We start from the raw sequence: 10717 nt of genomic DNA on the forward strand, positions 1-10717 counted from the left end.
CAATTGCTTTGACTGTGATCTATGACCTGGATCTATATTCTGCTGGTACAAGTGCAGAAAGAATCAAAAATGTGCATGGCCACATGAAGCAAGCAGTCAAATTAAGTGTCCCTGCCTCCAGGTAACTGTCTGCTCCTTGATCTCACTTGATCTCCCATAGTGAGGGCAGTTAGACAAAGCTTAATAACATAGTGAACTCCAGTAAAGCAGGATGGGAAGAAGCAACAACAGGAGGTAAGACAGACACTTAGCCTGAAGTTCCAGAAGAAATCAATCCAACAAATGACTTGCTGACAAAAAAGGGGTAATATCTTGCTGCCTCCTCCTCTCCAACTCCTCTTCCATCTCTACCCCCTAACCTTTTCTTACTACCCTGCCGCCAGCCACACGATCTTTTCCTCTCCCTTGCACTGGCTCTGTCACTTGCAGGACCTTTCCATAAGTGGATTCAACTCATTAAAGCAGGAGAAAACTATCTACTTTTTCTGCTGAAGAGTTTTCTGTCATGTTGAGATTTGATTTATAGAGGTATACTATAATTGCCTGACATGAAAATCTGTTAGAGCATACAGGACCAAACAGGAACAGAGGTAGAATTGCACCTTTTTCAGTACTAGTAAGCAATTCAATCTATTTATTCCAATGTACAGGACTGCACCTTTGAAAGAAGTTGGATTAAAGTGGAAGTGGTCAGTCATTAAATGGAGGAAATAAGCACATGATCAACACAAGAGAGAAGCTGTAAAAACACTCCATACAGAGGAATAAAAGAATGTGAGAAGGAGAAAGGAAGAAGGGACTTTTATTTACTGAATGTGAAAGTAAAATTATTGAAAGCATTCTGGACATACTGCATTTAAAGTAATTCTCAGTACAGTGTATTTCAAACCGTATATAGTAGGAAATTTCCTCTAAAATGCCTAAGCTAAGTGGACCATGTATTGTCAGCTTCCTGAATAAAGAAGTACCCTGTATATTCTAAAAATTGTAGGTAGCAAGCTATACCTTGCCTCTGTCTCAGTGCCACAGAACCTAACCATACAGGTATTTTGCTAGAGCTTCTGAAGTATCTCACAAGTACACCCACACAAAAAAATAAGACTTGATGTCTTAAAATTCATTTCCAGAGTATAAAAATAATACTTACTATTAAATTTTGTTTTGCACAATGTAGTTCAAACATAAGGAAATTCAGACTTGCAACTACAGTAGAGACATCAGCTCTGTAGCGATCAGAGAACAAGTCGATACCAGGAATAAGCATATTTGTTTCATATTGTGCAAAGTCACAGTCAGATGTCGGATGTGGAAGAGAAGCTTTAAACAGGGTCTGAAAGTAATAATAATTAACTACTTGTGAAAAGATGCATAGGCATTAGTGAAACACTATAAAACTCCAACCCTTGAGACACATAAATGACTTCATAAATGAAACTCAGTCAATGTCTTAAGCATCCAGTTGTTTCCAGACAAATCCATGAAAACTCTTTTTAGAAAAAATGCTTTATGTGTGAACTTGATGGAGAAAAAAAAACAGGCTGTAAATAGTCTAAGGACAGTATTTCATAGAACAAGCAAAAGAGAAAAACTAATCTAGGTGTAGAAAAATAATCATGAAAGATTCCTCAGCAAGTACTCCCCAGGTAATGAAAAATCTTCCTAAAGAGCCAATGGCGTTCCTCTCAGATTCCAAGTCATAGAATCATAGAATCATTAAGGTTGGAAAAGACCTCTAAGATCATCGAGTCCAACCGTCAATATATATTGCATTTGTTGACTTTGCCACCCAGCCAACTGTGAGCTTGATTCAGAATGTACTGTGGAAAATGTTTGTACTGTAAGGTCTTTGGAGCAGAATTTTTTTTCTGGAAACCTAAAATATCTGCAGAGTCTGTGATATCAGGAAAATTGAGTTATTGGAGGCAATCACAAGACAGAATGAAAGTAAAAATTATCTCTTCTTGTAAATAAACTTTTATTTCAGCTACATTCTATGCACCCTGAATCATAGAATCATAGAATCATTAAGGTTGGAAAAGACCTCTAAGATCATCGAGTCCAACCATCAACCCAACACCACCATGCCCACTAAACCATGTCCCTAAGCAACATCAAAAGCAAGTCAAAGCATCCCAAATAAATATCTGGAAGCACTGGAAAAAAACTAATAAATCACTAGGCATTCTCACAAAGACTTCTTAGATAATTCTTAGGATAACCCTCTGATCAGCAGACAGAAAGAACTTAATAATTTATTCAAACATCTCCATAATCAAGGAAAATGCATAGGAAAAATTTCTTGAGATGATTCAGGGGATGTGTTCAAACTTTTGTTTACCAGTCCAAAGATGTTTCATGGAAAATGTCTTCCATAAGAAGAAAAATCTTTTTATTTTCCCCACAAGCTAAGAAAGCTAGTTTGATTTTACTTAGCCTTAAGTCCTTGCCCCACCATCACCTCAGCCATCATTTCTGGGAGAGCTGCTGATTTTAAGGCCAGTTAAAAGCTAGTTCCACCCTAGTTCTGCCTTTAACTAGGTCAGCTAGCAGCTTAAATCATATAACTTAAAACTGATGTGAACTTTAAGGAACTAACTTAAATGTTTCTCCTTTAAAAAGGGAGGAGTGCTAACATTGTCTCTGATGTTGGATATTCCTTCCCAATTGCATTTATCTTGTTGTAATTAGCAATGATATGCTAGAGAAATATGCATTTACATACTCAGATCTGAGATATTAACAAGCCTATACCAGAGGTGGAGTTTAAATCAGGTTATAAAAGCTTTCCAAATCAAGGAACAAATTATGGGCTTGAACTTCGCAAGGTACAGTGACAGTAATTGATTATATTTTTCAAGACACTCACCCTGCAAGCTGCTCCTATCCCAATTAATATCAGACCCACTTCAGTCAAGTCGCAATTATTTCTACCATTATACAACTGGAACAAATGCTTACTACTATTTCTGTCAAAAGGAGGAATCAAAACTGTTCAGCTTTGTACCACCAGCAATTACAGTGCTAGAAGCTAGTCAAAATTCTCCTTTACCTTTGTTTCTTCAACTTGTTCTCCCTTTGCTGAACTTAACGAGGTTTTAAACGTGGCCTAGCACAGGTCACACAGTCACAGCCATGGCTGGCACAAGACGTTAGAAAGTGGCATTGGTTCGTTTTGGAAGAAGCCAACTAACTTCCTGATGCTGCACTGTGATGAATAGGCATCGATCCCAGGGGAGTATGACTGGCAGAATACTTGCAGTTCTTTTTCCTATATCACTTTTGTTACTGCTACCTTAAAACTTCCTTTTGAAAGTAAACTGAAACCCTTTTTCCTCTATAGATGGTTTCTGAAAGTTTTCAAACTTAATTTTAATGATCTTATTTTCTTTGTAAATGAAACTGCATAATTTTGACTATCCACTGTTTTTACAGCAAACTTCTTATAGAGCTGAGATTTTAGTATTACAAACCAATATCTTTCAGGGCTAAAAAAGATTCAAAAATTTTCTTTTCTAAAGAGTCTGTCCTCCTGGTTGAAAATTTATGACAGTCTGTGAAGACTCTGTACAGATCTGACAGAGTGCACTCTGGTATTGTTGATGCCATCCAGCTCTTCCTGAGCAGAACACTTCAAGAGAAGAAAAATATATTTCACTGCCAAATATTTTAGCCATCTTCACTTCTTAGTATTTCATTATTTCTCTGAGACACTAGCCTCTCATTGAAGTGATAATTTTTAGGCTATAATACAGGAATAATGTTAAAAAACAGAGAATAAAAACATCTAATCTAATGTGCATAAATTGTCAACTACCTCTGATCCCCAGTTTTCCTTTACAATCAAAATGAAAAGAGAAATATTTTAATAGAGGGTTACTGAGATTTAAATTTTAGAAGCAATTTGTCAACTTCATGAATTCTAACTGAAATGGTATTCTTACCTTAAAAAGTATAGCAGAAAAATAGCAGTATTTAGTTCTTACTCTCATCTTTGATGTTGTTATATACCTAAAGTACAACAAATAATAAGAAATATGAATGTGCCCATCAATATAAATTATTCAAACTCTTTTTTTATCTAGTATAATAATGATACTAACACAATCTAGATGTTTTCCATATTGGAAAACAGCTGCCTGTTCTGTAGGTAGGTGCTCAGCCATGCCATGCAAAGAAAGAAGCATTTGACCAAAGACATACCTAGACAAAGGAAGTTGTCTAGATTCTCTTTAAAGTTAAAGGAGAGAAACAGGCAATCTAAGTGCAAAATTCATCTCATACAAAGCTAGAAAGATAAAGCAGGTCAAGCAACTCACACCTTAAAGTGTATTTCTTTCCATAAAGGAAGCCTGAGATAACTAGCACATGTGGACTTTCACATGGTAGGTGTCTAGCTAGATTAAATGAATCCCACACAGTACCTCATCAGAGCTTTAAACCATCCTGGTAGCGGGGTACTCCTCTGATCTACAACATTAGAAATCTTTAATACAATATTAGAATCCTTTAATCTGCATTTTACAGCCTGAGACTAAGTTGCTTTAGAAAGAGCAACTCAAGAGAAAGATGTTTCTGCCTGGCGGAAAAGGAGCTGGGGGTGTTGGTCGACAGCCGGCTGAATATGAGCGGCAGTGTGCCCAGGTGGCCAAGAAAGCCAATAGCATCCTGGCTTGGATCAGAAATAGTGTGGCCAGCAGGAGTAGGGAAGTGATTGTCCCTTTGTACTCAGCACTGGTGAGGCCGCACCTCGAATACTGTGTTCAGTTTTGGGCCCCTCACTAGAAGAAAGACACTGAGGTGCTGGAGCGCATCCAAAGAAGGTCAATGAAGCTGATGAAGGGTCTAGAGAACAAGTCCTGTGAGGAGCGGCTGAGGGAACTGGGGTTGTTTAGCCTGGAGAAAAGGACACTCTCTACAACTACCTGAAAGGAGGTTGTAGTGAGGTGGGTGTCAGTCTCTTTTCCCAAGTAGCAAGCGACAGGACAAGAGGAAACGGCCTCAAGTTGCGCCAGTGGAGGTTTAGGTTGGCTATTAGGAAAAATTTTTTCACTGAAAGGGTTATCAAGCACTGGAACAGGCTGCCCAGGGAAGTGGTGGAGTCACCGTCCCTGGAGGTATTTGAAAGACATGTAGATGTGGTGCTTAGGGACATGGTTTAGTGGTGGACTTGGCAATGCTAGGTTAACGGCTGGGCTTGATGATCTTAAAGGTCTTTTTCAACCTAAACGATTCTATCATTCTATGATTCTATGTTTAACAGCCCAAGTCAGGTCTAAAAGACCTGCCTGAGCGAGAAGCCAAGAGGATAGCTTCCTCCAGATCCCTGCCAGGATTTGGAATGGACACATTAGCAGTAAAGGGACAGTATACAGTGCAGCAAATATGTGCCACAAGCACCTGTAAAAGCAGCTAGGGATTGGGTCTTGCCTAATGGGACCTGAGACTCCACCACAGCTCAGAATTAGAAGAGCTGTGATTTAGAATCAACTTAAACTCACTCCTTTTCCTCTTGGGTGGTAATTCTGAGTGTGGCAATGTCATTTCATCCTGAAATACCCATGCTCATACTTTCAAAGCTACCTTGGTTTACAGATATTTTACAGTGCTATTAATATGACTGCTTCTCATTTAAGACAGTTTGCTCAGATGAAGCTCTGCCCTTTCAGGGGTATAATGCTTCTAAGGACATTTAGAGCTGGCTTAGATATTTCTAAGTTTTATATTTTGTACATTTTTATATTGTACAATACACAGAGGAACAGCTCACAATTACATCCATAGTGTTTTACCAGCAGTCAAGGAGTACTGGATGGAAATATTTATTGATGGTAGACTTTAATACAGTAATTCAAATTTCATTTAGTTGTAATTCACCAGAAAATGAGTACTTTAGGCAGTAAATCTGCCCTCAAGATACATTAATATTTAATATGTGCAATGACTTGGGAGATGTGATATTTCAATAGAAAATCAATATGACTGTAAAATCCTTGCACTTATGACTTTTTATCATTTTGTTTTATTTCAGTGATCCCTCCATATAATATACAGCTGCAATTATGACCAAACGTGAGCGCTCAAGAAAAGGGAACAAACAATATTCTCCAAAAGAGCAACTTTCTTCCTGAAAGGAAAAATTCCTCTGCTTTTAATGAGTCTTTTTTGTAGCAACTTGTTAGTGTTTTTAAATTAATTTCAAGTTGCCTACTGTCCTGGATGAGCAATTTGTTTAAAATATGAAATACATATATAGATAAAATACTTACTGAGCTATCTTAGCCACTAAGACTGCTGCATGCAAACATCCCCAAACTCCAGCCTGAGAAAGAAATTTCTGACTAATATCAGTCAATCTTCCAACTGCAAAGCAGTCTGTAGCATTTTTTGGAAAACCTAACTCTTGCCAGTTGTTAAGAGCATCAACAATGTTGAGTGTTTCATCGAGGGCTTGACACCAATATTTAAAAGCAGCTCTGTAACACATAAAAAACATTCTCATCATATCGCTGACATTTTCCAAAGTGGAAGATAAGACTTGCTTCATTTTACCTTTATTGCCTGAGATATAACTAATTCTGATTAGGTCAAAAACTGAAATACAGTTTCTACAACACAAAAAGATACCATTCCTGGTCAACAGACTTATTGGGACTTATACTAAAATTAAATTGTCAAGCAATAGATATTACTTCTTAAAAACACATAGAGATGCTTAATTAATTTGCTTAATTGCAATTAGCTAGCTAAGAAAAATAAACAACTTCTGGGGAAAAAAGCCTCTCAAAATATAGCTAATAGTGAGTTAGATGAGAGAAGTTATATGGACTTGAGGACAGCACAAGAACTTACAAGACAGTTGAAGGGTTATGAATGCCAATTCAAAAAATTAAACAATGCTCTTTCTTAATCCAATAACTATGTACCTTTTGTTTCCAGCATAAAAGTGAAGATTTCCAAGTTCATGTAGAGCCTGAACCTTGAGGTCTCTCTGGTTGTTTATTTCAAGGATTCCTGTTATTTTTTTTAATCAATTAGAAAAAAATATTGTCACATCATTAAATCAGTTACTGAATCTTCAACAAATTTTGCATGAGAAGTAGACATGCATTCACATGTAATTCAATGCATGAATATTTTTTGAAAGATTTATTAGACTTGTATATTTTACCTTCAAATGTACAATTTCTTATTTCTACTAACTTTAAAAACATGAGTAGGATGTATTTATGGACCTGTTTACCTAAGCTTTTGTTTTTTGTTTTTTCAGACCTCTCAAATTTCTTCCTCTTCAAGAGGTAAACTGGGAAGCAGGCCATTGGCCCTGCTAAACAATGCTGCCTGCATACAGCACAGTAGCACTGTCCCTGGCTCATTTCTGGATCCCTTACTTCAAATAGAACCACTTACAGCATCTGTTGACCTGCTATACTTCACCTATTTTGTCATACAGCAAAACCAGGTAGTAATGCTGAGCTGTAACTGAGTAAAGCCATACTAGAATGTAAGATGGAAGCCAAACAACTAGGTCTCATATTCAAATGCACAAAATCCGAAAGGTCTGTTTGCTAGAAAAAAAAATATCATGGAACTGAAATGAATCTGCTGAACATTACAGCAGATTTTTAATTTGGGATTAATCAGTATAACACCACTGAAGTAATGCTTTTTCATAAGATGAGATAACTGTAGAGGTCATGAACCAACTAGTGGCTTTTTAGGCATCTAATGCAGATTTTCTGAATCAACAGAAAGAAGGTTGTGTATTTCTGGAAACCAGCTTTTAGATAGTTATAGCTGTCTGACAGAGGAAAAGAACACTGGAATAAACATATATGAACACAGATAGGCAGAATGATATTACATCTTAGCTGTAAACAGAAATTTAAAAAAAAATAAATTACCTATTGTTTGTTCATAGGAAGAGATAACTACTGAAAGCTGTGACTGTGGTATTGGTTTACTCTCAACCATACTGGAGAAATAAAATTTTTCTTGAGAAAGATCACATGGTGTTGGTAGAAATACCAGTTCAGCTCCCACATTAAATTCCAGCCTTCTATGTGAAGAGATATGACTGCTGATTGCTCTTCCAGCATTTTCTAGATCAGAAAAGTGATTTATATGATCAGTTTGGAAAAGTATTATACTATTTCCAGCACCACAAATATTTCCACACCACATTACTTGAACAAATATACAATTCCCATGTACCTTATTTTTATCTGGCTTCCTATGCTATGATTCTGTCTGTGTGTCTCCTAATTAAACTCATTGGACATAACTCATTGGTCAGTGCAACCAAATGAAAATATGTGCTCTGTTAGAGAGAATAAACTTGGGGAGGTCTGCCAGTCAGTTCTCTGACAGAGGTTTGGCTGCAGACAGACAAGTGACACAGCTGCATGAAAAAAAATTTATCATCCAACCATGAGGCACAGATCATACGAAATCAGGCTTAGGGTTTGTGCTTACAGAACTTCATATATAAATTTATATTCTATGTTTTCTCTAATTGTCAAAAACAACTAAAACTTGAATTTAAAGAAATCTATTCCTTTCACTCTTTACTATTTTAACTGCATATACACTTAATAAAGTGAGAAACACTTCAATAAATAACTCACCTTGTGTGTGTGCAAGAAATAATGAAAGTAGTTTTCTGCTGTGTCTCAGTGCTCTGCTGTGATATTTAGATTTTTGTAGAGTTTCTCTAAAACATTTCAGTGTATCATTGACATCAAGAGGTACATAAACTAGGGCTTTCACTTGACTGCGATCTAAAGGGAATTAATAATTATGGAGAACAATTTTGCATTACCTAAATATATATTTTTAGTAAATCACCCTGCAGAACGTATATTTGAACAATTCCACAACTTCAAAACTAAATTATATTACCGTAATTGTCACCTTTGTTTCCTGTTGGATTATGAATTAAAGCAAAATTATTAACCAGGAACACTTCTAAGCATTTGTATCTTTTTCAGTGTTACATTTCAGTTGTCACGTGACATCTATATTTCCTGAATTCCATCTGCCCTGGGCATGCCTCAGCTCAGCTCTCTGCTCTGAATTCTGGTGTCTGAAGTCTGGAAACAAATTTTTTACTACAACTGCTGATCCTATTTACTACAATTACTGTAGTTTCTATGTACCAAACCTGTGAGTTGTCATGCTCTCTCCACTGAATGCACAATATTATTTACTTTTCTTATATACAGCATTATTTATTGTTTAATGACTTTCCTTAGCTGAATTCAACACAAAGCCTTGTGTGCAATGTGTTGACACACATGTGATATGAGGAACTATGCTTTACAAACTTCCATTAATGACTGTAACATTTTAATCCTGACTGAAAAGAACAACAACTGTGGGTAAAAGAGGTGTTTTGTCACCTTATAGTTCACTTCAGTTTTTCTACTGATTCTATCAATAACAGTGCAGGTTCACATTAACTTCTGGGTATATTGCTGGATATCCACCAATACCAACAGAAAACTGGACCAAGACCACCAAGCTCATACTCAACATACTGTAGGTCATCTGGCATCTGGATGACAACTGCTTTTCTCTGCTTTCAGACAAAGTCTGAATATATTTGGAAAGGTCTTGACAACATTACTATCCATCCAAAATACCAAGAATAATAATTTGAAGACAAAACTGAGTTTATATTAAGAGAAACAGATTATAGGAGGAGTGGAAGACCTACAATAAGGAGGAAAACAAAAAAAAAAAAATCCAGTGTGAAAAAAAGGAAAGAGTTTGGGAGAAAAGAGAACTCACGATACTGAAATGTGCTCTGACCTGTATAATCGTTTTTCATCTTAGGATGGAAAAAGCATCCAGGAAAAATCCGTTCACTAGCAGAATGGGAAACAGGCAGCTGTAATTTCTGCCCTATGTAGTTTCTGCAACTCATCTAAAAAGTAAGTTTTGTTTCATGAGAATTGAATAATATTCAGAAAAATCAATGTTTGGTGCTTAAAGTTAAGTATCTAAATACTCAATCATATGACAAAGTAAGAGAGGACTAATTTACAAAGACACCAATAACCCATAACTAGTATCCTTGTCAGTAAGAGGTGAAACATTCACAAAACCTAAATAATGGATATAACATATAAGTGTTTAGATGTCAATGAATTAAACTTGTATCTTATTTGGTATTTGCCATAACCATGAGCAACTCGTTGATGTTCAGCAAATATCCCACCTTTCTTTGTCTGGATAAATGCGTGCTTGCAAAGAACCTGTCAGCATAAGTATGGCTAAAGAGCACACTGCCTGTAAAGCACAATGTAGTAATGCACAGGGATACACAAAATAGCTCTAAGCAAATAACAGAAGCAGTCTAACCCTGTCAGAGAAGCAAACTTCCAGACTTCTATAAAGGGCTAATCCAGCACAGACATTTTATTTTGCTAATGTAGCTACATCACTTCAGAAGCAAAAGTACCAATTCAGAGCTAGTTCTAGACTCTCTGAAAGGCACTGCACTGTGAAACGTAGCCATACCCTCCAAATTTCTAACTTGATGACGTCTTTTTTGAACAATCCCTATTACTGTTAACTAACATTAGTCTTTATTCTATAAGTTGTCTTTCAAAACTATGATTATTTTTCCACATTGCTCAGATTAGAGGTATGTGGTGGTTTGCCACATTGCCCTTTTTTCAGACAAAGGACAGTGTTCTGAATGGCAGGGCCTGAA

The 10717-nt window shown here is 36.5% G+C and overlaps 1 protein-coding gene across 1 annotated transcript in view; it reads right to left on the bottom strand.

The window, feature by feature from the left end:
• Nucleotides 1-10717, bottom strand: part of CFAP54 (cilia and flagella associated 54) — a 159883-nt gene that overhangs the window by 39802 nt on the left and 109364 nt on the right. The window lies entirely within an intron of this gene.

The sequence above is a fragment of the Pygoscelis adeliae genome, unplaced genomic scaffold (genome assembly GCF_000699105.1).
Source record: "Pygoscelis adeliae isolate BGI_AS28 unplaced genomic scaffold, ASM69910v1 Scaffold232, whole genome shotgun sequence".
NCBI classification, from domain to species: Eukaryota; Metazoa; Chordata; class Aves; order Sphenisciformes; family Spheniscidae; genus Pygoscelis; species Pygoscelis adeliae.